The 27,496-nt window shown below is 42.4% G+C and overlaps 1 protein-coding gene across 2 annotated transcripts in view; it reads right to left on the bottom strand.

The window, feature by feature from the left end:
- Nucleotides 1-27,496, bottom strand: part of Ankrd12 (ankyrin repeat domain 12) — a 111,183-nt gene that overhangs the window by 83,185 nt on the left and 502 nt on the right. The window lies entirely within an intron of this gene.

Here is a 27,496-nt window from a genome sequence, read left to right as displayed (position 1 = left end):
TAATGCTCTTATTATACACAAGAAGCACACATACATGCACAGGCATACAATCATCAATAAAATTAAAAAAAAATGCTGCCAAGGGAAATGGGAAAATAGTTCAGCAAGTAAAAGCACTAGTGGTACAAATTTGATGATTAGAATACAAAATTCCCAAAATCCATGTAAAAAGATGGATGTGGTGGCATGCATCTGTATCCCAATGCTATATAGAAGGGTCACAGAGACAGGAGAATCTCCTAGAAGCTCACAGGCCAGCTAGCCTCGATACATAGCATGGCAGAAAAAGGGACGTTGCCTCAACAAGGCTTAAGAACCGAACAGTTTCCTGAGTTACACTCTGTCCTCCATACAAGCAGCGTGCCTCAGGTGTACCTGCACTCACACGAACAGACACATGCACAAATAATAAATTCATTAAGTTTTAAAAACTTGCCAACAAGGACTGGGGATGTAGGTTACAATTACAGTCCTCACCTAGCATGTATTAGGTCTTGTAACTCAATCAAAACAAACCAAACCAACAAAAACAAAAACACAACACACTTATAAAAAACTGCCACGGCTCAAATCTTTCCTCTTACAAAAGAGGAAACAAACTTGAAGAAAACAAGGAAGTTTTTGTGGAGTTTTTTTTGGAAGGGGGGCACTACACATGAGAGAGAGTGTATCGGGCCACCCCACCAATTAGATTGCCATGTGAAGAGAGGCTTTTAAAACAGAGCACTTTCAGCCCGGTGTGGTAGCACATGCCTTTGCACATACCTTTAATCCCAGCACTTGGGAGCAGAGGCAGGTGGATCTCTGTAAGACTGAGGCCACTCTGGTTTACATAGTGAATTCTAGTCCAGCTGGGGCTGCAGGAGACCCTGTCTCAAAAACAAAAAACAATCAAACAAAAAAAAACCCAAAACCAAAACAAATTTGACAAATGAGGTTTCATGATATTAAAAAGCTTCTACACAGCAAAGGAAATGATCAGCGGAGTGAAGAGACAGCCCACAAAATGGGAGGTCTTTGCTACTATTACTTATGATGCGGGATTAATACCTAGAATGTATGAAGAACCTAAAAAATTACCTCCATCACCTCAAATCACAATGCATCCCACCAATAAATATGTAACTGAAATGAACAGATTATAAAAGACAAAATACAAATGACTAGGAAATATGTGAAATGTTCAACATCCTTAGCCATCAGAGAAATGTAAATTAAAATTACTCCAAGATTCCCTTTTTCCTATCAGAATGGCTATCATCAAGAAAACAAGGAAGGTCAAATGTGAGAAGGATGTGGGGAAAGAGGAAATGCATACAACGCTGGTGGGTAGTCACTAGGGAAATCAGGGTAAAGGTTCCCCCAAAAAACTGAAATGAAAACTACCATACAATCCAGCTATACTGGCTATATCGCTTCAGGGTAAACATCTGAAGGAATCCAAGTTAGCATAACACTGAGATATCAACCCATGTAGGTTTACTGCTGAACTATTCACAATAGCCAAGATATGGATTCAACATAGAAGTCTATCAACAGGTAGCTCAAGAAAGCACAGTATATACACAACAGTTTTATTCAACAATAAAGAAATTGGGACTAGAGAGAAGGCTCAGCAGTTAAGAGCACTGGCTGCTCTTACAGAGAACCTAGGTTGGGTTTCTAGCACCCATAGAAGAGCTAACAACCTGAAACTCCAGTTCCAGGGGATCCACACGGGTGCACTTACATACATGCAGGTAAACACTCATACACATAAAAATAAGAACAAATTTTAAAAGGTTTATTGTAGCAGGAGGCCGCCAAAGATGGCGCGGACCCAGAGCCCTGGGATTCAGCGAGAATTCACTTCACTTCTTGGTCTGCAAATAGCCAGCCAAAAGGAGCCCACGCCTCTGTACCCTGCTCGGGAGACCAGTGACTGCTGACAGACTGCGTGGCGCAGACCAATCAGAAAACGATACACTGACTAAAGGGACTTGGAGGTGGAGAAAAGGGAAATGTAAGGCCTGCCCCCTCCTGCATTAAACGAGCCTACAGTACCTCGCCTAGTGCTTGCTTCTACCAGACTCCTGGAGTCTGTGTGTTGTGACTCCATGCCTCTTGGCCCCCCAATTGGCAGGGGACCCGATCCAGGTTAGGGTCTTCACAGCTGGCCTGAGGACTCCTGCCCACGGTGTTGGCGACACCCAGAACCTCGGTTCGTTCGGTAAGTAGGCCCCTGGATTTGTCTGTTTCTTCGGCTGCTTGAGGGTAAGCGAGTAGCCCCCTCCTCTGTTCCCTCCACTGTGTCTCTAGTCTTTATTGTTGGATTAGTTTGTTAGATCAGGGAGGCACACTCTGCCACGTGGTCCCGAAGCCCATGTGGGCACCTCTCCCCTCTCGGCTGTCCTGGTGAGTTCACATAAGGGCTGATCCACCCTGAACTCAGAGCCCAGGCTTCGGGTCACTCTGTTGCCTGTCCCAGAGACACCGTGTAAGCATACGGCTGGAGGTGTCACAGCCTCCAGAAGTCCCTCACTGAGCACAAGACATTTGAATCAGATACACCTTTACATGTCTGGGCGGTTTACATAGGACGGTTTACATCCGAGTGGCTCACAGTGCTTCTTTGCTTCCTTTGTGCCCTCTTGCTAGTCACCCTCATCTTCTACTTTTGTGGTGAATTCCGCTTCACAAGACCCTCCCACAATGGGAAATTTACCACCACAATGCAGGGAACCACAAACGGCAGAACTCAAGGTGCTCCTTAAAACCAGAGGGTTGAAAGTGAAACCAAAAGATATCGAACACTTTTGGGATGAAGCCGCTAATTTGGCTCCGTGGGTCTCCCCTGAAAACATGTGGGACCCTGACACGTGGATGTGGGTCCTCTTCCTGGCCCGAAAAAGGGACGTTGGGTCAGGGATCACTCCCTGTGCATCATTTGTACCGATCCTCCAAGCCATCACTGCTAGCCTTAAATCCTCCTCTCCTGAGGAAGTCATCTCGGCCCACAACAAACACTGCCAGGAGCAATCTAGTGTAGATCTGGCTATTACCTTGACCCCGGACCTCCCAGACCCCCCAGACCCAGAGGTGAATGCAGCCTCTGCGCCCACTTCCAATAAGGAAGGAGCTCCTTTGCCTATATCTCAGGATACTCTCCTAGAGCTACCACGCCCAGAAATTCCCCCGACCCATTACCCATGGAAGGAGTTACCCTCTCCCCCCACCAATAACTATCATGCCTCTTCCCCTGCTACCGTGCCCCTCCCTCCTAGGCCGCCCTCCCTAAGCCCTCACCCTCCTTCGTCCGCATTTCTGGTTAACGTCGGTCCCGATGTGGTGCAGTGTCCACTTGGCTGCCCACCCCACTTGCTGACCTTGTTCTTATCTGCAAGGCGGCTGAGCAGTCGGTCCCTGACTCCCCATATTTTGAACAGGTTCTTCGTCAGTGGTCCTTACACTTACAAACCCACTACGATTGGTATAGCTTGCTAAAGGCAGTCTTAGAACACTCAGTCTTTCTAAACTGGTGCGCGGCCTATGACGATCAGGCTGAAAACCAGGCATGTGTAAATCTCCAATATGGCCTCAACATTACGTTGGACATGCTCACGGGACGTGGACAATATACTGACCCCATCTCCCAGTCTACTATTGGCCTCCATGCCTATTTTCAACAAGTTTCTAAATTGGCCTTTAAGGCCCTTAAATGTTTCCCGCCCCCACGACCCACAAATCTTCTTCTGTAATTTGATTCAACAGTCAGGGGAGTCCTTCACTGACTTCCTTACCCATGTCACTGAGGCAGTAGAGCGGAGGGTGGAGTCTGGATCCACCAGAGAGGTGCTTATCAAACAATTAACTTGGGAGGGACTAAACATCCCTACTCATAATGCTATTGCGCCTGTCTGCAATGATAACATTCACAAATGCTACTAGAGACCTAAGACCCTAGGGCGGGCCCTATTGAGGCTTTGACTGCCTCCTTGGAGACTCTTTTGTCGCAAGGAAAACCTGCCCACTTTGGTGCATGGGAAGGGTGCTGGAATTGTGGGGGGCTTGGCCACTTTTGTAGCCACTACCCAAGAGGTACAGCCAGCCCCAAGACTGCTGGAGACTCGCTGCCCCAAGTGCAAAAGAGGGTTCCATTGCAGTAAAGACTGTAGGTCACAGCCTCAACCGGACTTGGCTCCTTTAAACTCCACCCGGGGCGCCCCTCAGCCCCACCCACAAGAGGGGAAAGGAGACAGATATTATGGACTCTCCCAATCCTCAACCATTCCCCACTAATGACCCTGTTCCTAGATGGAATTGCCATAAAGGGCCTAGTAGACACAGGGGCTGATGTCACCATTATATCAGAAACTAAATCTCTTAAATTCCCTCATTGGAAATACCAGCCAGGCCCTCCAATAAAAGGAGTTGGCAGCACACAAGGTAGCAAGCTGGTACCAATTCCAGTATATTGGAAGGACTTGGATGGGAACCAGGACATAGTTACCCCCACAGTAGCAGACGTTCCCTGAAACTTGTGGGGTCGAGACATCCTAGAGGACATGGGCGTGGTCCTTACCACAGATGACCATGCCTTTTGTGATGATATCATGCTCCACGATAACTTGGGACTATCAGGGAAAGGACAACACCTTGCCCAACACCCCCAATCCTAACGGCAACTGCCCGCCCGAGATTGACTCCAATCTTGGCCCCCAAGCTGATCCCCATTACCTGGCTCTCTAATGACTCCATTTGGGTGGACCAGTGGCCTATAATAGAAGCTAAATTATCTGCCCTCAAAAATTTGGTAGCTGAACAATTGAGGCTTGGCCACATCGAGCCCTCTCTCAGTAAATATTATGCCCCCAATATTTGTTATTAAAAAGAAATTGGGGAAATACAGACTACTCCAAGATCTTAGAGCAGTCAATGCCCAGATGGAAAAGATGGGCTCGCTACAAGCGCACAAGACAAGTTACAATAAATCCAACCTTTCACATTCCTTGGCTATCATATACATACTATAATTAAACTGCTTAACCCTTCCACCTTTCAAAAAACTGTATATATGTTGACGGAGCTCCAAGAACTCTGTGGCACTATAAACTGGCTCAAATAATTTATACCAGTCCCTGACTTGGAATTCCAGGCCTTGTTCTCCCTGCTGGAAGGCCATAATTCACCAAATTCAAGAATTCCTCTCACCCAGTCAGCTAAGGATTGTCTTAATAAGATAGATCATATACTCTGGTCTGTGTCACTCCGATGTCACAACCCAGCAGAACCATTACTGGCCTTAATCCTCTGGACTAAAAATGGTGTCTTGGGGTGCTATGGCAGCAAGACCCCCTGGTGTGGATCCACCTGTCTACTTGGACCTAACTAGGCTTAGCTCTAAGTATGATATTGCCTTCAAGTTAGCAATTAAGGCCTGACAAACAGCCAGGCGCATATTCGGAAAGGAACATGACAAAATTATACTGCCCTTTCCTCTTGAGCATTCCCAAACATTATGGGCAGACTCTCTGGCTTTCCAACTAATGATGTCCGGGTTCACGGGGGAGTTGGATAACCACGCACCCCCAGATAAGCGACTGGCCAGCCTGGCCTGTTTGGAAATCACCACTCAGCCACACACGTCCCCCTGCAAAAACCCCTACCTTTAGCCACACTAGCCTTCTCAGATGCCAATAAGTCCCGTTATGGCGCTGTCATTTAGCGCATGGGAAAGGATGACACCTGTTACATACAAGCCAATCCCGGCTCTGTCCAGTTGGGGGAGCTCCTGGCCTTGTTAAAAATCTTCCAAGTCTGCCAGACTGAGTCACTCAATATATTCTCAGACAGCCAATACGTGGTTCAGGCCCTCAGATGTCTTCCCTTTGCTCGGGTAAAAGGCCACAAGGATCCCATCACTAGAACGATGAGAGCTCTCCAGATTATCTTAGATAACAGAAAATGGCCCTGGCACATCTCCCACATAAGATCACACACCAAGCTCCCCGGGATCTTGGCAAAGGAAAATGACAAAGAAGATAAACTTACTATGTCTGTAGAGATTCCCCTACTAGAACAAGCCAGAGCCTTACACCAACAATTTCACCTTTCTCCTCGCAGTCTACTCACTTCTCAATGAAAACATGTGAGCAGATCTTGCGTTACACATGCACCCCCTCTTGCTCCTTTAGGCCCCCTCAATCGATATGGAGTTAACCTGTGTGGTCTCCTACCTAATGCCCCCTGGCAAATGGATGTCACCCATTACAACTCCTTTGGTAATCTTAAGTATGTCCATGTCATTGTTGCCAGCTTACACCTCTCTACAATTCCAATCATTCCTGTCAACATGGAGAATTAGCCACTCCCTTGGCATCCCTTATAATCCACAGGGACAAGCCATTGTGGAGCAGGCATATAGGACCCTCAAAGAAACATTACAAAAATTTGCTACCCCTGAGTCTAAAAGGGACCTGCACCTGGCTCTAATTGAAGCTCTATTCAGCATTAATTTCCTGCCCTTCGACAAAAATGGGTTGAGCCCGGCTTACAAACACTGGGCCACCATACCTAAGCCTACACCTCTGCCACTAGTGAGATGGAAGAACCCCATAACATGTCAATGGCAACTACCCGCCCCCTTGTTAACAAGAGGGCAAGGCTATGCTTATGTGTTTCCTCAGACAGAAACCAAGCTAGTATGGGTTCCAGCAAGAGATGTGAGACCAGCAACCGACCAACAGGACCCCCAGGACCCAGAGACCTCGCCACTATCTGGATAATTGGTTTGCTCTTCCCCGCCCCTGCCACGGCCCATGATCTCTGGGCCTTGGTCCCCTCCCCGCCTATACTCTTGCCCTTATTGCATCATTCCCCAGCCTACCCCCACCCTCTATTCAACTAATTCTACGCTTGGCCTCCCCACCATGGACCCAGTTACTTCCTAGGAATCACTCAATGGCTCCTGGCCCCTAAATAACTCTCTATGCCTCACTACCAACAACACATCCTCATGCATTGGGCTGTTCAACCTGACTGTCCAAGATTATGCCAGCAGTGCCTCCTCAGGTTACATGCTTAAACTCCAGGGCCTTTCCCCTACCTTCAACAACATCGATGTAACCTCAGTCCTCGCTGCACTGGGGACAATAACAGGGGAGGCGGAGGGGACCGCCACCCCTCTGCCCCCATTTTGCCCTGCCATTCTATGCCCACCGCTCCCCAACTGCCCACACACACGCTCCCTTGCACCCTTTTTCCTCGTGCTCCCTATACTGTGGCAGAGATACCACCCTAATGAGAGGAAAACAAAGATAAAATACTGCACTTAAGAAAAGTTTACTATAGGTTGGAGAGATGGCTCAGTGGTTTAGAGCACTGACTACTCTTGCAGAGGGCTCGGGTTAGATTCCCAAAACCGACATGGAGGTTAACAACCATCAATAACTCTAGTTCCAAGAGATCTGACGCCACCTTTTGACTTTTGTGGGCACTGCATGACACAGGTGCACTTACACACATGCAGGCAATACACTCATATACATAAAATAAAAATAATAAAAAAAATACAAAAGCATTTTTTTTAATCAAGAGCATGTAAGAGGTGAAGACAAAGCATAAACAGTGGAGCTGTGGTTCAGCTCAGTGGTAGGATATGTTCGAGACATAGCACCAAAAGAAAGAGGAAGTACAAGCATTCAAAACCCTTTACAACTGCCCTCAACAAAGTTCTTAGAACAAGTTTCTCAAGTCCTTAAGGAATGTCTGCAGTCTTAGACAGTTCCATAGTGTTTTAACATTTAGAATGAAGGTGTACGTACTACTTTTAAACTTTTATTTATTCACTTTTATTTTATGTATGAGTGAGTGTTTTGCCTGCATGTGTGTAAGTGTACCCATGTGTGCAATGCCTGTAGAAGCCAGAAGAGGGTGTTGGATACCCTGGAACAGGAGTTAAGGGCAGTTGTTACCCACTATGTGGATAGTGCTCTTAAACACTGCACCATCTCTCTAGCCCTATGTACTACTTTTATATTATCATCAGGAAACAAAAATTCTAGATAGAAGCCAAGAGAAAAGAGTTTATGAGATGGGAAGTCAGAGACTAAGACAGAAGTAGAGGAAAGAAGTAAAAGGTACTTTAAAAACTACTTTACAAATGGTCAATTTGGTATAAGAGTGTATGTATAAATTACCTTAACAATTCCACAAATGTTAATTATAGTACAGTTACATTTTATTACTCCAATAAACACAAACAACCTAAATCTACTAATCCTTGTCAAATCTACTAGAAACGGACAAAGAAGAAGCAAAGATTTAAAGACAGATTCTAGTTGTAACATAAAATTTCTAGTCAACTTTGGGATTTCAGTTTTCTCATTTTAAAACGAGGTTTAAAATTTGACCATTCTTTAATTCTTCCCTGTCTTCAATACAGCTATATCATGAAAAGTGTGCCTAATAAGCAATTTGTCTAGAAGGGTTAAATTCTCCACAAAGTTTTAGGAAAATAGTCTGTGATGTTTACTTATTTAACTATGGGTATGTCCTTAGCTAGTACATCCCGGATTTGCTCATAAAATTATAGGGCCAGGCATAGTAGAATACACCTTTATTCCTAGAACTGAGGAGGCAGAGGCAGGCAGATCTCTGTGAGTTCAAGGCCAGTCTGGTCTACATAACAAGTTCCAGGCCAGATGGGGAATATAGGAAGAATATGACTTAAAAAAAAAATTATCTATCCATCCATCCTTTTGTACAGCATATACTAAGCATTTATATCTCATACAATGAAGCTAAGAAAAACAGTGTATAGTCCTAGTCTAAAAAGACCTTTTTTAATACGCATTAATTTTTTACAGTCCTGTATTGTATGCTGAGCACACTTTCCCCACCTCATCCCTCCCCACCTTTCCAATTCTTGCCCCCCCACAAGCCTCTTTGTTCCCCTGTACAATTTCATTTCCACTTTCACTTAAAAATGCATACATGATTTTATGTGACTATATAACATCTAGGAGCCACAAACAAAGAGAAAACATACTACATTTGTTTTTCTGAGACTGCCTTGCCTGAGGTTCTTAAGAAGCAAAACAGGGGCTGGAGAGATGGTTCAGCGGTTAAGAACACGGGTTGTTCTTGCAGAAGACCAGGGTTCAAATCCTGGCACCCACATGGCAGCTAATAACTGTCTGTAACTCCAGTCCCAGGGAATCCAACAGCCTCTTCTGTCCTCCAAGGGCATTGTATGACGCGGTACACTTACCTAGAAGCAGGCAATACACACACACAAAATAAAAATAACAAATATTTGCCGGGCGTGGTGGCACATGCCTTTAATCCAGCACTTGGGAGGCAGAGGCAGGCAGATCTTTGTGAGTTCGAGGCCAGCCTGGTCTACATGGTGAGTTCCAGGACAGCTGGGGCTACAAGGAGACCCTGCCTCAAAAAAGACAAAAAATAAATATTTTTAAAAAGCAAAATATCATTATGAAATAATAGGTGTGATAAGCATGACGAAGTGGGAGCACAAGGGGATGACTCAACAGGCACAAACAGAGAGAGTGGGAAGAAGATGTAACCACTAACACAGTCATGAAGGTGACTAGGAGAAGAGAGAGAGGAATAGTGCTGGGATCAGGTGAATAAGCATGTGCACAGATGTGGCCAGGCCACATTGAAGAGAGAGCAAAAACTTGCACAGTAATGTAGAAAATAAGGTTAAAGAAAATAGGACGAAGCACGAAGCACCTTGTCATTGTATAGTCTGAACTTCATGCTAACAAAAATTAAGACTTGAAAAAGATAAAGGCATAATTCAAGGATTGTTTAGAAAGGTATCCTTGATGAAACTGTGGAAAACAGATTTAAGAATAATTAGTTTTGGCCAGGCGTGGTGGTGGTGCACGCCTTTAATCCCTGCACTCAGGAAGCAGAGGCTTCTCTGTGAGTTCAAGGGGCACCTGGTCTACATAGTGAGTTCCAGGTCAGCTGGGGCTACAGGGAGACCCTGTCTCAAAAAGAACCCCTCCCCCCAATAAAAGAAAAGAACAATAAGTTGAGGGGCCAGCAAGATGGCTCAGCAGGTAAAGGCACTTACCACCAAGCCTGACAACCTGCATTTGATCCCCAGAACCCACATGATGGAATGAGAGAACCTACTTCTGCCCAGTTGTTTTTTGAGCTCCACATGAGCACAGTGTGGAGTGTATGGGGGTATGTGTGTATATAAGTATATGCATGAAGACACACAAGAAATCAAATTATTATTTTATTTTATTTTTATTTTTGGTCTTTCTGAAACAGGGTCTCCCTAGAGCCCCTGCTGGCCTGGAACTCACTATGTAGACTAGGCTGGCCTTGAATTCACAAAGATCCGCCTGCTTTTGCCTCCCAAGTGCTGGAACTACAGGTGTGTGCCACCACACCTGGCAGGTATTATTTGAAAAAAATTAAAAAAAAGACTTAGTTGACAGAAGGAGAGCACTTAAAAGTATAACAACTGGGGGGCTGGAGAGATGGCTCCATGGTTAAGAACACTGGTTGTTCTTGCAGAAGACCCAAGTTCAAATCCCAGCACCCACATGGCAGCTAACAACTGTCAGTGACTCCAGTTCCAGGGGATCCAATGACCTCTTCTGTCCTCTGGGGCATTGCACGACACAGCTGCACTTACCTACATGCAGGCAATACACTCATACACATACCTACATGCAGGCAATACACTCATACACATTAAAAAAAAAAAAGTGGGACTGGAGAGATGGCTCAGCAGTTAAGAGCACTGACTGCTCTTGCAGAGGACCGAGTTCAAGTCCCAGCACCTACGTGGCAGCTAATAACTGTCCATAACTCCAGTTCCAGGGGAATCCGAAGCCTTCTTTTGACCTCCGCAGCACTGCACAACACGGGTGCACTCACATACATGCAGGCAATACACTCATACACATAAAATAAAAATTAATATTAAAAAAAATAACAACTGGAGTATGAGGCAGGTGAAGAGTGAGTGAAAGCAGGTAGGCCACAGTGACAGCTGAACTTCTAGTTTCAGCAATAAATAAGAATGTATAGAAAATAATTTAAAGAAGCAACAAGCACTCACCCATTTTGCTTAATTCTAAAAGAATTAAACAATCCCTCAAATGTTTAAAAATAGAATTCTCGGAGCTGGAGAGATGGCTCAGGGGTTGAGAGCACTGACTGCCCTTGCAGATGACCCGGGTTCGATTCCCAGCACCCACATGGCGACTACGAACCGTCCTTAACTCCAGTTTCAGGGGAATCCAAAGCCCTCTTCTGACCTCCACGGCATTGCACAACACAGGTGCACTCACATACATGCAGGCAATACACTACTACACATAAAATAAAAATAACATTTTTTAATAAAAAAAAATAGAATTCTCATTACTGCATTAGATAATACAAAGTATAAGTTTTTATTTCTAATTTTTTTAGAGTGTGTGTGTGTAGTGTGCATACATGATGTGTGGGATGGGGGTAACGTGTCACAGTGCACATGTGGAGACCTGAGGACAACTCTATGGAGTCAGTTCTCTCCTACTTTTAGTGGGTTCTGGGGATCAAACTCAGGTCACTTGTTTAGCAAATACCTTTACCTGCTGAGCCATCTCAATGGCTCCAAAAGATTAGTTTTTATCAGAGTTTCTGACTTTGTCACACATCTGAACACATGGAACCCAATTCTAACCTTATGTTTAGAATTTGTACATACAGTAATACAAGCAGTTCTATTTATAATTATCTATTTAACCTGGGTATCTTAGGTATATGCATCTAATCCTCACTTCAAAATAAAGTAGGTATGTAAAAATATTAATTAGCAATCAAGCGGGTAGGCATAGATGACTTATAATGGTCTTAAGATTCTAAAAACAAGATGCTGTTTACTAACCTCCTCTGGCCATAAAGGGTACTGAAATTGCTATAACCTCCACAAGCCAGCAGAGGGCTGCAACAGCTTAAGAAAATAGGGCATCTTCTCTTCCACTTTTGGCATGGGAGCTAAAAAAAACCACCAACACTGAAAGTAAAAATCAAGAATCTGTAGTAACTTCACCATCAAGAGTGGAAAAAGCTTAAAATTACCAAAGGAATTAGGGGTAGCTCTCCAAATCCTTAAAACTAGAAACAGCAACAAATGGGAATTCTGTAATCACCTTCTTTCTCTTTTTACAAAATGGTGAACTCTTAAAGGCCAAATAAAATAGCACTAACACAGAGTAACTAGGGGTAAAATCAATCAAAATAAGTTTGTAAATCACCACTTCCTTTATTGACCCCTTGCTCCATAATGCTACCAGAGTAACCTTCCTGAAACAAACTTCTTCTAATTTTTTGTATTTATTTTTATTTTATGTGCATGAGTGTTTTGCTGTATGTATGTTAAGTGTACCATGTGCATACAATCAGATCCCCTAGAACTGCCTGGAACTGGAGTTATGGACAGTTGTTGGCTGTGATGTGGCTGCTGGGAACTGAACCTGGGTCCTCTGGAAGAGCAGGAAAGATCTTAACCACTGAACCATCTCTCCAGTCCCCCTAAAATGATTCTTTCACTAGGATATTCTCAATCTACTTTATCAAACCTGTTCTGCATATACTATAGAGTTGAATTCAAACTTTCCTTTTATTAAATTGCAAAGTAAATTTCTACCTCATGTATGCAATCATCACAACTTTCCTGGTCAGATATTCTTAAATGCTACATACAATGTACAACTGAGCTAAGATGAAAAAGGTCAGGGATTCATTACTTAAGTCACACTTGGGGTGAACTTTAACAACAACAATTAAAGACTTGCAGAGAGTTATAGAAGAGGACAAGCACCACTGGGAAAATAAATATGTGCAGGGGGAGGTAAGAGTACACTGGAAGGTAAAGAGAGAGCTGCAAATAAATTGGAAATGTTAGTCCTTATCATTAATGATGCTATTTTGTATACCAGTTAAATTACTTGATTTTTTTTTTATTTAAAAATGAGTATTTTAATTATCTTCTTGCTCATCCCCCACCAAAACACACTATTACAGCCAATCTTTTCAACATATCATACCACTTACGAATGACACTGGTGACACTCTAAGCATCACTCACAGCTTATTCATGAATAAGACCCAATGTCACTTTTATTGTATTTTTTTAAAGTAAACATACACTTGGGCCACTGAGATGGATTAGAGGGTAAAAGAGTTTGTCAAGCAAGCCTCGAACCCGAGTTCAATCCCCAGAACCCACGTAAAGGTGGAAGGAGAGAATAGACTCCACGAAGTTGTCTTCTGGCCTTCATACTGTGCTGTGGCATGGGCATGTGTGCATGCACATACATTGTACATAATAACTAATCAAAAAAATTTTAATGTATACTTTAGCTCTGATGATGAGTAGATGGGGAGAAGGGTACATAAAAAAGTCAAACAGACTATGGTGTAAGGTCATTTTTTAAAGGATTGATTTATCTATTATTTGTCCAAGTGTTTCGATTACCTGTATCTATACTGGCATGTATGTCCTTGAAGAGAGTGACAGTGCTGCCATGTGAGTGCTGGGAATGGAACCTGGGTCCTCTGGAAGAACAGCAAGTGGTCTTAACCCCCTTAGTCACCTCTCCAGCCCCAGACGAGGTCATTTTTTAAAAAGTGAGAGGGCTGGGCATGGTGGCACACTTAATCCTAGTACTTGGGAGGCAGAGGCAGGCACGTGTCTGCGGGATTGAGGCCAGCCTGATCTACATAGCAAGTGCCAGGTCAGATGGGGCTACAGAGAGACCCTGTCTCAAAAAGACCCCCCCCCCAAAAAACCTGTAAATTAGTACAGATACTAAAGAAATCAGTAACAGAAAAACTTAAAAATAAGACTGGGGATTGTAGCTCAGTCGGTAGAATGCTTACCTAACATACACAAAGCCCTGGGTTCAATCCCTAGACCAAACAAAATGGACATGGTAGTACATGCCTACAATCAGAGCACTTAGTAGGCGGAGACAGGAGGATCAGAAGTTCAAGGTCATCGTGGGACCAGTCTGAGCCATATGACACCCTGTCACACCCTCAACCCCAGAAGCCTAAAAACTAAAAAATCAAAAACAGAACTTAGAGCTACCACAGATGTAGTGATGCATGTTATAATCCCAGCCTTCAGGAATCAGAGGCAGAGAGAATCACTTCAAATTCAAGGCCAGCGTGGTCTACACAATGAGTTCCAGGCCAGTCAGGGCTATAAAAAAAAAAATTCATAAACCACACCTAGGTATAAATCTGAATGAATCTAGATCAGCATACAACAGGAAAACCTTTATCACAGCAGTCATGTTATGGAATTAACCAAGATCTCCATCAATAGACAGATAATGAAAACATCATACACACACACACACACACACACACACACACACACACACACACAAAGAGCTTTATTCAGTCATAAGTAAGATTGAAATTATATCATTTCCAGGAAAATAGATAGAGATTATCATGTTAAACAAAATAAACTAAACACAGAAAAATATTGCATGTTTTCTTTTGTATGTGGACTCTAGATTTTAAATATTTATGCACATATACTCACATATGTACAGACACACACACATACACATACTTAATTTTTTAAAAAAAAATCTGAAGCTGGACATGGTAGCATAGGCCTACAAACTCAGCAAAGACAAAGGACCAGCTTTAAATTTAAGTCCAGCCTGCTCTACACAGTGAGTTCCAGGCCAGTTAGGGCTCCAGAGATTCCCCCTCAAAAGACTAAAACAACAAATTACTGAGTAAATCAGTGCTTCTTGGCCTTTTCTGAAGACCAAACCCCATAGGTCCTACTTTCTAAGCAAATCCTCCCCTCCCCAACAATCTACAGTAAAATTTCAAATTATTTAAAGACTCTCCACCTAATTTTAGATCCTTCTTTTAAATGATTTATCTCCGTCTGCTACATCTTACATTCCAAAAAAGCCAACTCAGCACTATGAAGGTACAAGCAGGAAGATCCTGAGTTCAAGGTCATCCTTAGCTATGTTCATAGAAGTCTGAGGCCAGCCTGGGCTAGAGACTCTGTCTCAAAGAAACAAACAAACAAACAAACAAAAAAACCTTTCCAATGATCTGTTTATTTTCCATTTGACTTCTGTATAATTCCTAGATTACCAACTATAGAGTAATTATGCTCCATCAGTCAATTAGCACTTCATCATGTGATTCAAATGTGAAGCTCCATGTTCCTTTGTATGTTCAAAAAATTTTACTTTCTGATAACATAGTGTATATAAAAGTTGTAGTACTGCCTCACACATGTAATTCCAGCACTGGAATAGTGTCACAAGCTCAGGCTAGCCCGGGCTACAAAAGTTAAGTTCTGGCTATCCTGAGCTACAAAGCAAGACACTGTCAAAGAATAACAAACTAACACAACAATTAAACAAATGAAATAATCAACCAGAGTCATCACCCCATTAACTAGCAGTGGAATGGTCCAGTTTCCAGTTTCTTCTGGGTTTTTAAAAAATTATTTATTTATTATTATTTTTTAATTTTATGTGTATGCATGTATTGCCTGCATGTAGGTAAGCGCACCCATGTCATGCTATGCCCACGGAGGTCAGAAGAGGCTGTCGGATCCCCTGGGACTGGAGTTACAGAGAGTTGTTAGCTGCCATGTGTGCTGGGATTCAAACCCAGGTCTTCCCCAAGAACAGTGAGTGTTCTTAACCACTGAGCCATCTCTTCAGCCCTCTTCTGGGACTTTTAAAGTGGAAGTACTGCCACAATGCTATGATGCTGAAGATGAATGGCTAATGAAAATATTTTTAAATACAGAAGATGTAGAGGACTTATTTGGTTCAATTCTTGTGACTCTGAAAAGTCTGAATAAAACGGAACAATGAAAAAAAAATGTCCAAAGGATAGAAAGGGTTAATTTTCAAAAAAGTAAATGTAAAGGATTATTTCTCCTTATATTAGCAAATGATCCAAATTCCTGCAGCTAGACTCAAATACTTTCTACAACAACTACAGATAAAAGTCTTGAGATTCAAAATGAAGGGCTGGCAAGTTTACTGGGCAAGGGTCCTTACCAGCAGGCCTAAGGACCCCAGAACCCACACAGTGGAAGGTGAGAACTGACTCCTGCAAGCTGTTCTCTGACCTCTACATGCTCATCATGGTGCACACACAAAATAAATGTCTTTTAAAAGTAAAATCAAAGTGGTAATATGACTTGTAACACAAATATGTTTATGTACTTATACAAGTACAGATTTATTTTTAACAGGTATTTGTAAAGCAAGAACATGGTAGCCGGGAGGAGTGACAGACATGAAGATGGATGGCCCCTCTTTATGACAAAGGAAAGAATAAGTCAGTCTGTTGCCAACCATTCTCTTGTGTACTTTCAATAACATGAAAACAAATAGAAACTCAGCAAACAAGTACTTTTTGCCCTGTCAGTTGCATCTTAAACAGAATATTCTTTTTCAATCTTAAATTTCTTTTTTTATAGATCCTGGAAGACAGGCATAATTTCTGAAGGTTAGGTTAAATAACCCCTACAGATGAGCACCTAAAATATAAAAAATAGCAATCGTTATGCCTGAGCTAAATCTCATTGGCCTCAATATCGCCACTGTGCAAAGCTAAATATATGAGCTCAGTTGATCTCAACCCAGAAAAAAAACTCTCAGGCAAGACATGGCTCCATGGTAGAGTGCTTGCCTAGCGTGTAAAAGGCCCTGGGTTCAGTCACCAGCACTGCAAAAATGAAATTCTCCAAGTAACAGAATGACATTTACATAGCAGTCCTTAACTTTTTTTTTTTTGGTCTTTTTGAGACAGGATCTCCCTGTAGCCCTAGCTGGCCTGGAACTCACTATATAAACCAGGTTGGCCTTGAAATCACGTGAGATTTGCCCACCTCTGGGATAACAGGCATGTGCCACCACGCCCAGCTAGAATTGAATTGAAGATATTTCAATGACAGCTTTTTGAAGCTTTTTTAAACTAGATGGTTAAGATATTCAATCCCAAAATATATTAAAATAACATATATATAATATATATATAATAGTACCTAGTATTCCTAAGTTTGTTTTCATTGATCACTAATTTATCCCATACAGTGAGAATTAAACTGTGATGAAAGGATCTGTTTCCCTAGCACTTGGGAGGCAAAGGCAGGAGGACTAACTGTCAAGCTGAAGGTCAGCTTGTTAGACGTAACCACCTCCAGCCTAGCCAGGAGCTATTTTAACTCAGCTTGTAAGATTTAGTACTGAACACTGGAATGCAAGCCAAGGCATTACTTCTAGTAATAAGAATATGAATTTTTGATTTTTCTTTTTTCTAATTATTCATTTTTATGTGTATGAGTGTTTTGCCTCCATATATATAAGTGTACCTATGTGTGCAATGCCCATGGGAAGCAAAAGAGGGCATGAGATCCCCTGTAACTGGAGTTATGGGCATCTGTTAGCTGCCTTATGGGTGCTAGGAACTGAACCTGGGTCCTCTGAAAGAGCAGCAGGTGCTCTTAACCACTGAGCCATCTCTCCAGCCCCCAAATTTTGATTTTCTTATCTGATTTTTTTTCTTTTTTTGGTCTTTTTGAGACAGGGTCTCCCTGTGGCCCCAGCTGTCCTGGAACTCACTATGTAGACAAGGCTGGCCTTGAACTCACAGAGATCTGCCTGCCTTTGCCTCCCGAGTGCTGGGATCAAAGACATGTGCCACCTTGCCCGGCTTATCTTATGGTTTTAACCATCACCACCGATTAGTAAAGCAGTATGAAGAACATATGCAATGCTTCACTTTTACCCTAACTTTTTTCAGAAGAGGTATAAACTGCCTGGCATGGTGGCACATGCCTTTAGTCCCAGTACTCTGTGAGATGGAGGCCATCCTGGTCTACAAAGTAAGTTCCAAGCCAGCTGGGGCTAAAGGGAAACCCTGTCTCAAAAAATAAAAAGAGGTATAACAGAAGGAAAAAGCTACATACAATGTGAATATGGTGAGCAAAAGATAAAAATACATGTTTTGCTTCCAATTTTTTTGTTTGCTAGTATTTCTCATTCATGCATGAATTTCAAAGTAGTCTAGGCATACTCCAGGGCCCTTTAACCTAGATTCAATCCATGGCTCCATGAAATTAGCCGACAGACCTTGTTTTGCCTCACAGAGTTGTGAAATTCAACTCTGATACAAAAAGCACTCTGTAAGCTACAAACCACTGTAACTTTTAAGGTAACACTTTTACCTTTGGCTAAGTTATTTCTAGGCAGAAAAAGAGAACCACACATGGTTCTGTTCTCTATCAGAATGCACTTAACGGCTCTTACAGCAGACCTGAGTTCAAATCCCAGGACACACTGGGTGCTCACAAAAGCCTGCAACTCCAGCTCCAAGAGATTCAATGCTCTCTTTTGGCCTCCTTGGGCACGTGCACGCGCGCACGTACACACACACACACGCATGCACACACACACACACACACACACGGCATACACAAACACACACATATACACATAAATAAAAATAAATAAATCTTAAAAAAAAGGTAGAAGCCAGGCATGTTGATTCACCTCTGTTATCCCAGTACAAATTCAAGGTTAATCTGGTCTGTAAAGCAAGTTCCAAGACAGTCTAGACAACAGGGTGGGATCCTATCTCAAAAGACCAAAGGCAAATGCTGGCAACACTTCTAATGTAGGACAATCTGAAATCTGAGACACTACAGTATATACTTATAAATTTCAAGAAAGTAGTTTTTAAAATATTTCATTTATTATTTTTATTTTATGTGTATGAGTGTATTGTCTGCATGTATGTGAGGGCACCTGTGTCATGCAATGCCTTGGAGGTCAGAAGAAGGCTTCGAATTCCTCTGGAACTGGAGTTAAGAACGGTTCATAGCCTCCATGTGAGTGCTGGGAATCGAACCTGGGTCCTCTGCAACAGCAGTCAGTGTTCTTAACCACTGAGCCTCCTCTCCAGTCCCAAGTAGTTTTTTAAATGCATTTTCTTTTAGGTTTTTTTTTTTTTTTTTTTTTGGTCTTTTTGAGGCAGGGTCTCTCTGTAGCCCCAGCTAGCCTGGAACTTGCTATGTTAGACCAGGTTGGCCTTGAACCCACAGAGATCTGCCCGAATCTGCTGGAATTAAAGGCGTGTACTACCACATCTGACTTACTTCTAGTATTTGTGATATTTATTCTAATTGTGACCCAAATACAAATTGATAATCAGAAAGGCAACCATTATATATTTTTAATCACTTCGACACAATAAACTGGGGACTAGTCATCAATAAAAACAATTTTAATAATTTTTTTCAAAATATTTTATTTTATGTGTATGAGTGTACTGTCTACATGTATGTGAGTGTACCTGTCAAGCAATGCCCCTGGAGGTCAGAAGAGAGCGTTGGATCTCCTGGAACTGGAGTTACAGATGTTGTTAGCTGCCGTGTGGGTGCTGAGTATTGAACCTGTGTCCTCAGCAAGAGCAGTCAGCGCTTTTAACCGCTGAGCCATTTCTCCAGCTACCAATATTTTAACTATTTTTTAAAGCCAAAGAAACAACCTTTACCCTACAACTTGTACCTTCATAATTTATCTTCTTTACTTAATTTTGGTGTTTCATCTTAGGTTTGTAAGAACTCAAATTAAAAATTTAAATTTGGTAGACTTTTGGAGAGCTTCACTAGTAAGAAATAAGAAAACCTAGTCTTGGGGCTAGAGAGATGGCTCAGCAGTTAAAGAGTACAGGCTGGCCCAGACCTGCCATGATTAATACATCTCTCAACATCTAGCATAGAGGCTTATGCAGCAGGTGGTGATTAACATAAAGACCCACAACTGGCCAACGTGCAGAGAATAGGAAGCTGCAGAGTGTTTATCCCTGAACAGAACACCTATATCAAACTTCTGACTTCTAAGGATCAGGAATCATTGTGTAAGAAGGGGCAGAAAGATTCTAAAAGCCAGAGGTAGTGGATGACCACAGGAAATAAGCTTTTCAGATAGTAAGGCCATTACTCATATGAACTCACAGAAATGACGACAGCACGCACAAATCCCACATGCGCTTAAGCCAGACAAAATCCCAGCACAGACATAGGGAAGTGGGTAAGAAACTCCAATCCTACCTGAGAAAGTATTGGCAACTGATGGCTGCTGGGAGCAGGAGAGCCAGGTTTGTTTAAGGGTAGGTTAACCACCCTCCAGTGGATGAACCCACATTGAAGGACATTTGGAGACACAAATTTGACTCTATAGGCCTTAATATATAGAAATAAAGTACATGAAATTGAGTGGGGAGCAAAGGGGGTGTGAATACTGGAGGGGATCTAAACACAATCAAAATCTAATATGAAATTCACAAAAATTCAGTAAAAAATTAAAAAAAAAAAGTACTGGCTACTCTTGCAGAGGACCCAAGTTCAGGTCCTAGCACCCACATGGAAGCTAACAACTGTCCTTAACTCCATTTCCAAGGGATCCAATGTCCTCTTCTGGCTTCCACAAGCATTGCACACATGGTGCACTTACATACATGAAAGCAGAACATTCATACACATAAAATTAAAAAACTAAATCTTAAAAAAAAGAAAAAGGGCTGGAGAGATGGCTCAGCAGTTAAGAACGCTGGTTGTTCTTGCAGAAGACCTAGGTTCAAATCCCAGGACCCACATGGCAGCTAACGACTGTCCATAACTCCAGTTCCAGGGGATCCAACAGCCTCTTCTGTCCTCTGTGGGCACTGCACGACATGGGTGCACTTACCTACATGTAGGCAATACATGCATACACATAAAAAAATAAAAATGATAAATAAAGCATAAAAGAAAGAAAAGAAAACTGACTCTTGGATGCTATTTTCTAACCTGGACAAATTCAAAGCTTTCATTGCTGGATCTGGACCATTATAAAAATGCTGTATGAGAGAGCTGGAGAGATGGCTCAGCAGTTAAGGGCAGTGGCTGCTCTTGCAGAGGACCTCAACTCAGTTCCCAGCATAACAACTGTCCCTAACTCCAGTTATGGGGGCTCCAATGCTCTTCTGACCTCCATAGGGATTGCATGACACAGTACTTATACACATGCAGGGAATACTCATACACATAAAAAATAAAAATAAGGGGGCTGGAGAGATGACTCAATGGTTAAGAGCACTGGGTGCTATTGCAAAGGACCGGGGTTTGATTCCCAGCACCCACATGGTGGCTAACCACCATCTGTAACTGCAGTTCCAGGGGATCCAACAATCTCTGCTGATCTCCGCTGGCACTGTACAACACGGTGTACTTACATACATGCAGGCAATAGACTCACACAAATAAAATAAAAAATAATAAAGTATTTTAAAAAATAAAAATTTTTAGAATTCTACATGAGTGCAGTTTGCTGTCTTTTTCTCTTTAGTTGCTGTGATTATAGTATCTCTCTCTTTTTTAGCATTATTTGGTTATATGTATTCATTTGGGGAGAGGGATATATATCTGCCATAGCATGTATGTGGTCAAAAGTTAACTTGAGTCAGTTTTCTTCTTCTACTATGTGGGTTCCAGGGCTCCAACTCAGGCCATCAGGTTTGGTGGCAAGCACTTAACATGGAGCCACCTTGGAGGACCCTGCAGTGTATCTCTTTGGAATGACATCAGTATCAAGCTCTGTAACATTAACAACTGCAGTCCTTTTGTTGCTCAGAGGAATAATTTGCTTCTCATCTGAGGGGATATAACTCAGGAAAGAGTGTGCTTGACCACTATGTTCCAGTCCCTGATGCCATCCCCAGCACTGAGAGTGAAAACAAAAACCACATATGCATTTCACAAAAAAGTTATTGGCTTATTTTCTAGGATTATTGTAAGATATTTCTTTTTCTTTTCTGACCACCCAGAAGAAGGTAAAACAGCTGGTCTTCAAGCACTTTTTCATGAAGTTCAAAATTTAACATTGCCTTGAAACACTTCAAAATTAGCTAGTCAATCTTAATTAAAGGCAGAGCACAAAGAAATGGTCAAGAGACACATAACTATTCACAGCTTCGTTTTAATTTGCCATGTTAGAACAATATCTGTTTTACAGGGTTAAGAAAATTTGAAATGTTTCACTTAAAACTCTGAACACAGACTCACATTAAGCATTCCATAAATTTCACCTGTGATTATCAATACTTTTCACACCTAAAGTTCTAAATACTCTGGTAATTTAGGCAATACTCTAACACTAATTCATTGATTTTCAACATCAAATGAAAGCACCAGAAGTTTTTTAAACTCTACATGAAAAACAAATACAAATTTATTTATTTTATTTATTTTTTATTTATTTATTTATTTATTTTTTTGGTCTTTTTGAAACTGGGTCTCCCTGTAGCACCAGCTGGCCTGGAGCTCACTATGTAGACCAGGTTGGCCTTGAAGTCACACAGATCCACCTGCTTCTGCCTCCCAAGTGCTGGGACTACAGGCGTATGCCATCATGCCCGGCTACAAATACAAATTTTTAAAAAATTCTACATCTTGGGGCTGGAGGAATGGCTCAGTGGTTAAGAGCACTGACTGCTCTTGCAGAGGACCCAGGTTCGAATCCCAGCACCCATATAATGCCTCACAACTGTTCATAACTCCAGTTCCAGGGGATCCAATGCCTTCTGACCTCCACAAGCACTGCACAACTTGCGCACACTTGCAGGCAATACACTCATACACATAAAAATAAAATATTTAAAAAAATTTCTACATTTTTTAATCAGCATCTCACTCTAGCCCAAGATGACCTCAAAGTCACTCTGTAACCCAGGTTGGTTTAGATTTTGGGGTGATCCTCCTAACAGGCTCCCAGGCACTGGGATTACACTACACCCAGCACTTCTGCGTATTTTCGACTCAAGAGGTGACCCAAACATGAACTATTTATTCAACTCAGTTTATAAAGGAAATCATTTCCTGCTATTGCCATATATGGAAACTATCAAGAGCCAAATTAACATCAATACTATGATACTTTCACTATTGCTTTTATAAAGCTATTGTCTGCTAAGGAAACAGTCTGCATGCATGAGTGTATAACAACAAGGTTTTGGAAAACTGAATGAAGCAACTTTATATTCTCACACAGAAATCAGGGGGTTAAAGCAATATTTAAAGTGTTCATAAGCTGCTTTACTAAGATTAGAACTAAATGGAGATCAGAAAGCACTGTATCTACAAGGAGTTATAATCTGTACATAGCAGGTGCAGAAAATAATAAAGCCAGGGTTAAGCAAAAACCTAGAGACCTAAACACTTTGTTACACTTTTAAAAATTATATTTTCTTTAAAAATAGGATCATCAGGACCAGTGAGATGGTTCAGTGGGTAAAGGCTCTTACTGCCAAGCCTGATGAACTGAGTTCAATTTCTGGGCTGTACATGGTGAGAGGAAAAGCCTGACTACTACAAGTTGTCCTCTGACCACAAGTGCACAGCCTCACACTTACACAGAAATAAATGAATAAATGCAATACAAAAAAAATTTTTTTGGTCTTTTTGAGACAGGGTCTCCCTGTAGCCCCAGCTGTCCTGGATTCATCATGGAGACCAGGCTGGCCTCAAACTCACAGAGATCTGCCTGCTTCTGCCTCCTGAGTACTGGGATTAAAGGCATGCACCACCACGCCCGGCGACAAAATTTTTAAAAAGTATCATCACATTTCATCTGTATAAAAGTTTACAGCATACAATGTGCTTTCTACATAGCATTATCATTTGTTCATCCAATAACCCTGCAAATTATGCTGGAAGTTATTTTATCTATTTTTTAAAGTGTTGGTACTGAGGACTGAATGCAGGGCCTCACACATACTACCACTGAGCTACAGTCCCAGGAAATTATTTTTTGTAGCTTAACAATACAAGGCTCTGAATGTTAATGTGATTTGTTAAAAAGCACAAAAAAACAAAACCAAAAACAGTTAGGAAGTGACAACTTAAATGGCCCTCCTTCTCAGTTATAGTTCAATGTTTTTTCCATTGCTCCATAAAGCTACTCCTAAAGAAAGAGCAATTTAGCATCTTACAGCAAGAAATTTTTAGGCCAAATTACAAACTAGAGGCTTTAACCAAACTTTCACTTTCTCATCTGAAAAATGAGGGAGATGGATTAGAAATTATGAGGTCTCTTAGTTTGAAGACAAAATCTCCAAGTGTGCCCTGTACATGGCACAGGCATACAATTACATGTTGTTAGCAATAAATTCCAAATCAGAAAGTACGGTCAATAGTTGGCTGAAACAACCTACTCCAATTACTAGGGAAACTGTTCATGCTTATCTAATAGATGCTATTTCAATATCATTAAGTAGTTTAAACCTCTTCCGGACTATGATGGAAATGACTAATCTCACTAACCAGTCTCTTTTTAAACTGATATTAATGTTAACAACTTAAGACACTTGGTCTGTCAGAGCAGGCCTATAATCTGAGCTATTTGGAAGGCTGAGACAGGAAGGACAGAAAGTACAAGGCCTGTCTGGTCAATTTAGCAAGACCCAATCTCAAAACATTAAAAAAAAAAAAGGCAGGTGAGGTGGGATGGGGTGGCTGAAGGCATGGTAAAGAGCTCTTCCAGAAGGCAGAAGTTCAGTTCCCAGCACCCATGTCAAGTGGCCCAAAACCGGTTGTCTGTTAACTGTAGCTCCAAAGGGATACCATGTCGCTGGCTTGTGGGAGCACCCGCACTCATGCTCATGTACTCGCACACAGATACACAGACACACAAAGAAACATAATTAAAAATAAAAATAAATCTTTTTTAAAAACGGGCTGGGGATGTAACTCAGTTGAAAGAGAAAAGAAAATTTCAAGGTCATCCTCAACTACATAGTGAATTTATGAAGCTAAACTGGGCTATAAGAAAGATCTTGTCTTAAAAAAAAACATTTTTAATAGAGAAATTGGGAAATTCATACTTTTTAAAGTAAAAATTCTTTTTCAAAATGCCTCAATTGACTACTATTTCTCCCACTAACTTCAGAGTCTTTCAGTCACATTTTCCAACAACGTCTATGTGAGGGGAGGGTGTTTGAGAAGAATTAACATTGAAATCTTTTTTTTTTCCTCTTTTTTTCCAGGCTGGCCTACAACTTACTATGTAGCCAGGGATGATCTTAAAATTTATTTTTTTGGGGGGGGGCAGGTTAACATGTTTGTGTGCACGTACACATGTATGCAGGTGCATGTGTATGGCAGCCACAGGTCAACATCTAGTGTCTTTTCCTCAGTTGCTCTCCATCTTATTTTTTGAGGCAGGGTCTATTGCTGAACCTGCCCCCAGGATCTTCCTATCTCTGCCTCCCTGTGCTGGGATTACAGGTGTATGCCACATCTTCCAGCTTTTCACAGGGTTGCTGGGGAATCTGAACTCTGGTCTGCATGTTTGCAATTCACCCACTGAACTAATTCCCTAACCCCATTTTGAATTTCTCTGATCCTGCCTCCATCACCCAAGTGCTAGGAGTACAGGCACTATAGGCCAGGACACCTGGTTCATGTAATGCTGGGGGTGAAATTCAAGGCTTCTTGTCTGGTAAGTAAGCACTGTATCAACTGAGCTACACCTCCAGCAACACTGCAATCTTGATAAAAGCATCATCCTTTCTAATTTACGCCACTGATCGGATTGTCTCCAAATAAAGTTCAACAATTATTTTTTTCCTGGTGAAAAACCAAAGCAGCTGGGTGTGGTGGTGCACACCTTTGATCCCCGCACTTGGGAGGCAGAACCAAAACCAAGAGCTGAAAACCCATTTTCAGCTGAGCTCTTAACTCCTCAAATATACTTCATGAAATACACACCCAGAAGTTACCACTTTTTCAGCTCCACTTAGTTCATAAACCTATTTTAACAACTAAAAGAAACTGAGAAAGGCATTCTACTTGAATTTTTCCTTCCATAAATACACTAAGCCCTCTGGTTTTCCTTCCAGAAAACTCTGCCAGTCTCTGCAACAGATCACACACATTAAATAGTTAAGTTTGACTTGAGTCAAACTGTTTTGTAGAGCATTAGAAATGCAATTCACGCTCTATCAACTACAAAAGATTCTTAAATAGTAGAACCTTTCTCCTTGTAGCTACAATCTCTGGGAGAAGCATTTGAAACCTTTGGATATTTTTGCTTTGAACCCAAATGAATGCCTTCTTAAGAAGTTTTAATATAAGGCGGTCAAGATGGCTCAGGGAAAAGGTGCCTGCCACCAAACCAAGTCCAAGGACTTGCGTTGGATCCTGGGGACCGACAGGACGGATTGAACCGACTCTGGCAAGCAAGCCCTCTGACCTCCACAGGCGCACTATTTCACGAGCGCCCTCCCTCTCAGTAAATAAGTAATAAAAATATGAAACATTATACTGAAAAATTTTAAAGTTTAATATTATGCCTTCATCTCACATAGTCGGCATGATCTTATTTTGCTTTTAAGCCACTTGGCACCAAAAGAGCACGTCTTGCCAGTTCTGAGCTAATCTCCAGCAAAGCCTTTGTGTAAGGATTGAAGAAATTGAAAAGATCAGTAACCAAGATTTTTAACGGCCTATTTGGACATATGGTTTCAATGAACAGATAACTTACACTCAAACACAGCTATTTTACCAGTTCCTCTTCCTTTACAGGTGACAGTAAGAAGGACCTCGAGAGAGAATGCAGGTTCATTTCAACTAGAGAATTAGAGATAATCCCAAAGCGTCACAGAGCGCTGGATTTACATACAACACACTTCACCCCAGTTCAAGGGGTGTCCAGGGGAAATCACAATCCTTACAAGCACGCTACTTCAAATGTTTCCTATGATTTCAACTAGTGCAATGCTGTTAACTTCCCGTCCTAAAACAGTTTCGCTGTGATGATTAAAACAGCTGTCAGCTGGGCTTCTACATCCTCTTTGTACAACCGTTTATTCAACGCTTTGGATCCCCAAGGATGCGTCATCCCACACTACTCTCCAAATCAGATCAAAGATTCCAACGTGCTCAGAGGGTCTCTACATCATTCGAACCGGCTCTGCTCGCCCACTGCGGTCAGGGCAGGTCTACTGACATTGGGACGCCTGTATTCCTTACTCGCTAGGCTTCGTGAGCCCCAGTTCTTTCTCTTCCACACACCTCTCCCGGGACTGCCGGGCCGCGAACGTCCCGGCCCACACTGAGACTCCGGTGGCGTCCGCGCAGACAGCGCGGCGGGCACCGGGAGCGCGCGAAGGCAGGGCCGCCCACTGCGGTCAGGGCAGGTCTACTGACATTGGGACGCCTGTATTCCTTACTCGCTAGGCTTCGTGAGCCCCAGTTCTTTCTCTTCCACACACCTCTCCCGGGACTGCCGGGCCGCGAACGTCCCGGCCCACACTGAGACTCCGGTGGCGTCCGCGCAGACAGCGCGGCGGGCACCGGGAGCGCGCGAAGGCAGGGCAGGGCGCGCCCCCGCGCTGCGGTCCGTCCCGGTGCGCAGGCGGCGCCCGCCCG

This window comes from Nannospalax galili, unplaced genomic scaffold (genome assembly GCF_000622305.1).
Source record: "Nannospalax galili isolate Female #2095 unplaced genomic scaffold, S.galili_v1.0 scaffold155, whole genome shotgun sequence".
NCBI classification, from domain to species: Eukaryota; Metazoa; Chordata; class Mammalia; order Rodentia; family Spalacidae; genus Nannospalax; species Nannospalax galili.
Note: the sequence above shows the minus strand (reverse complement) of the source record. Positions and strands in the feature narration are given on the sequence as shown.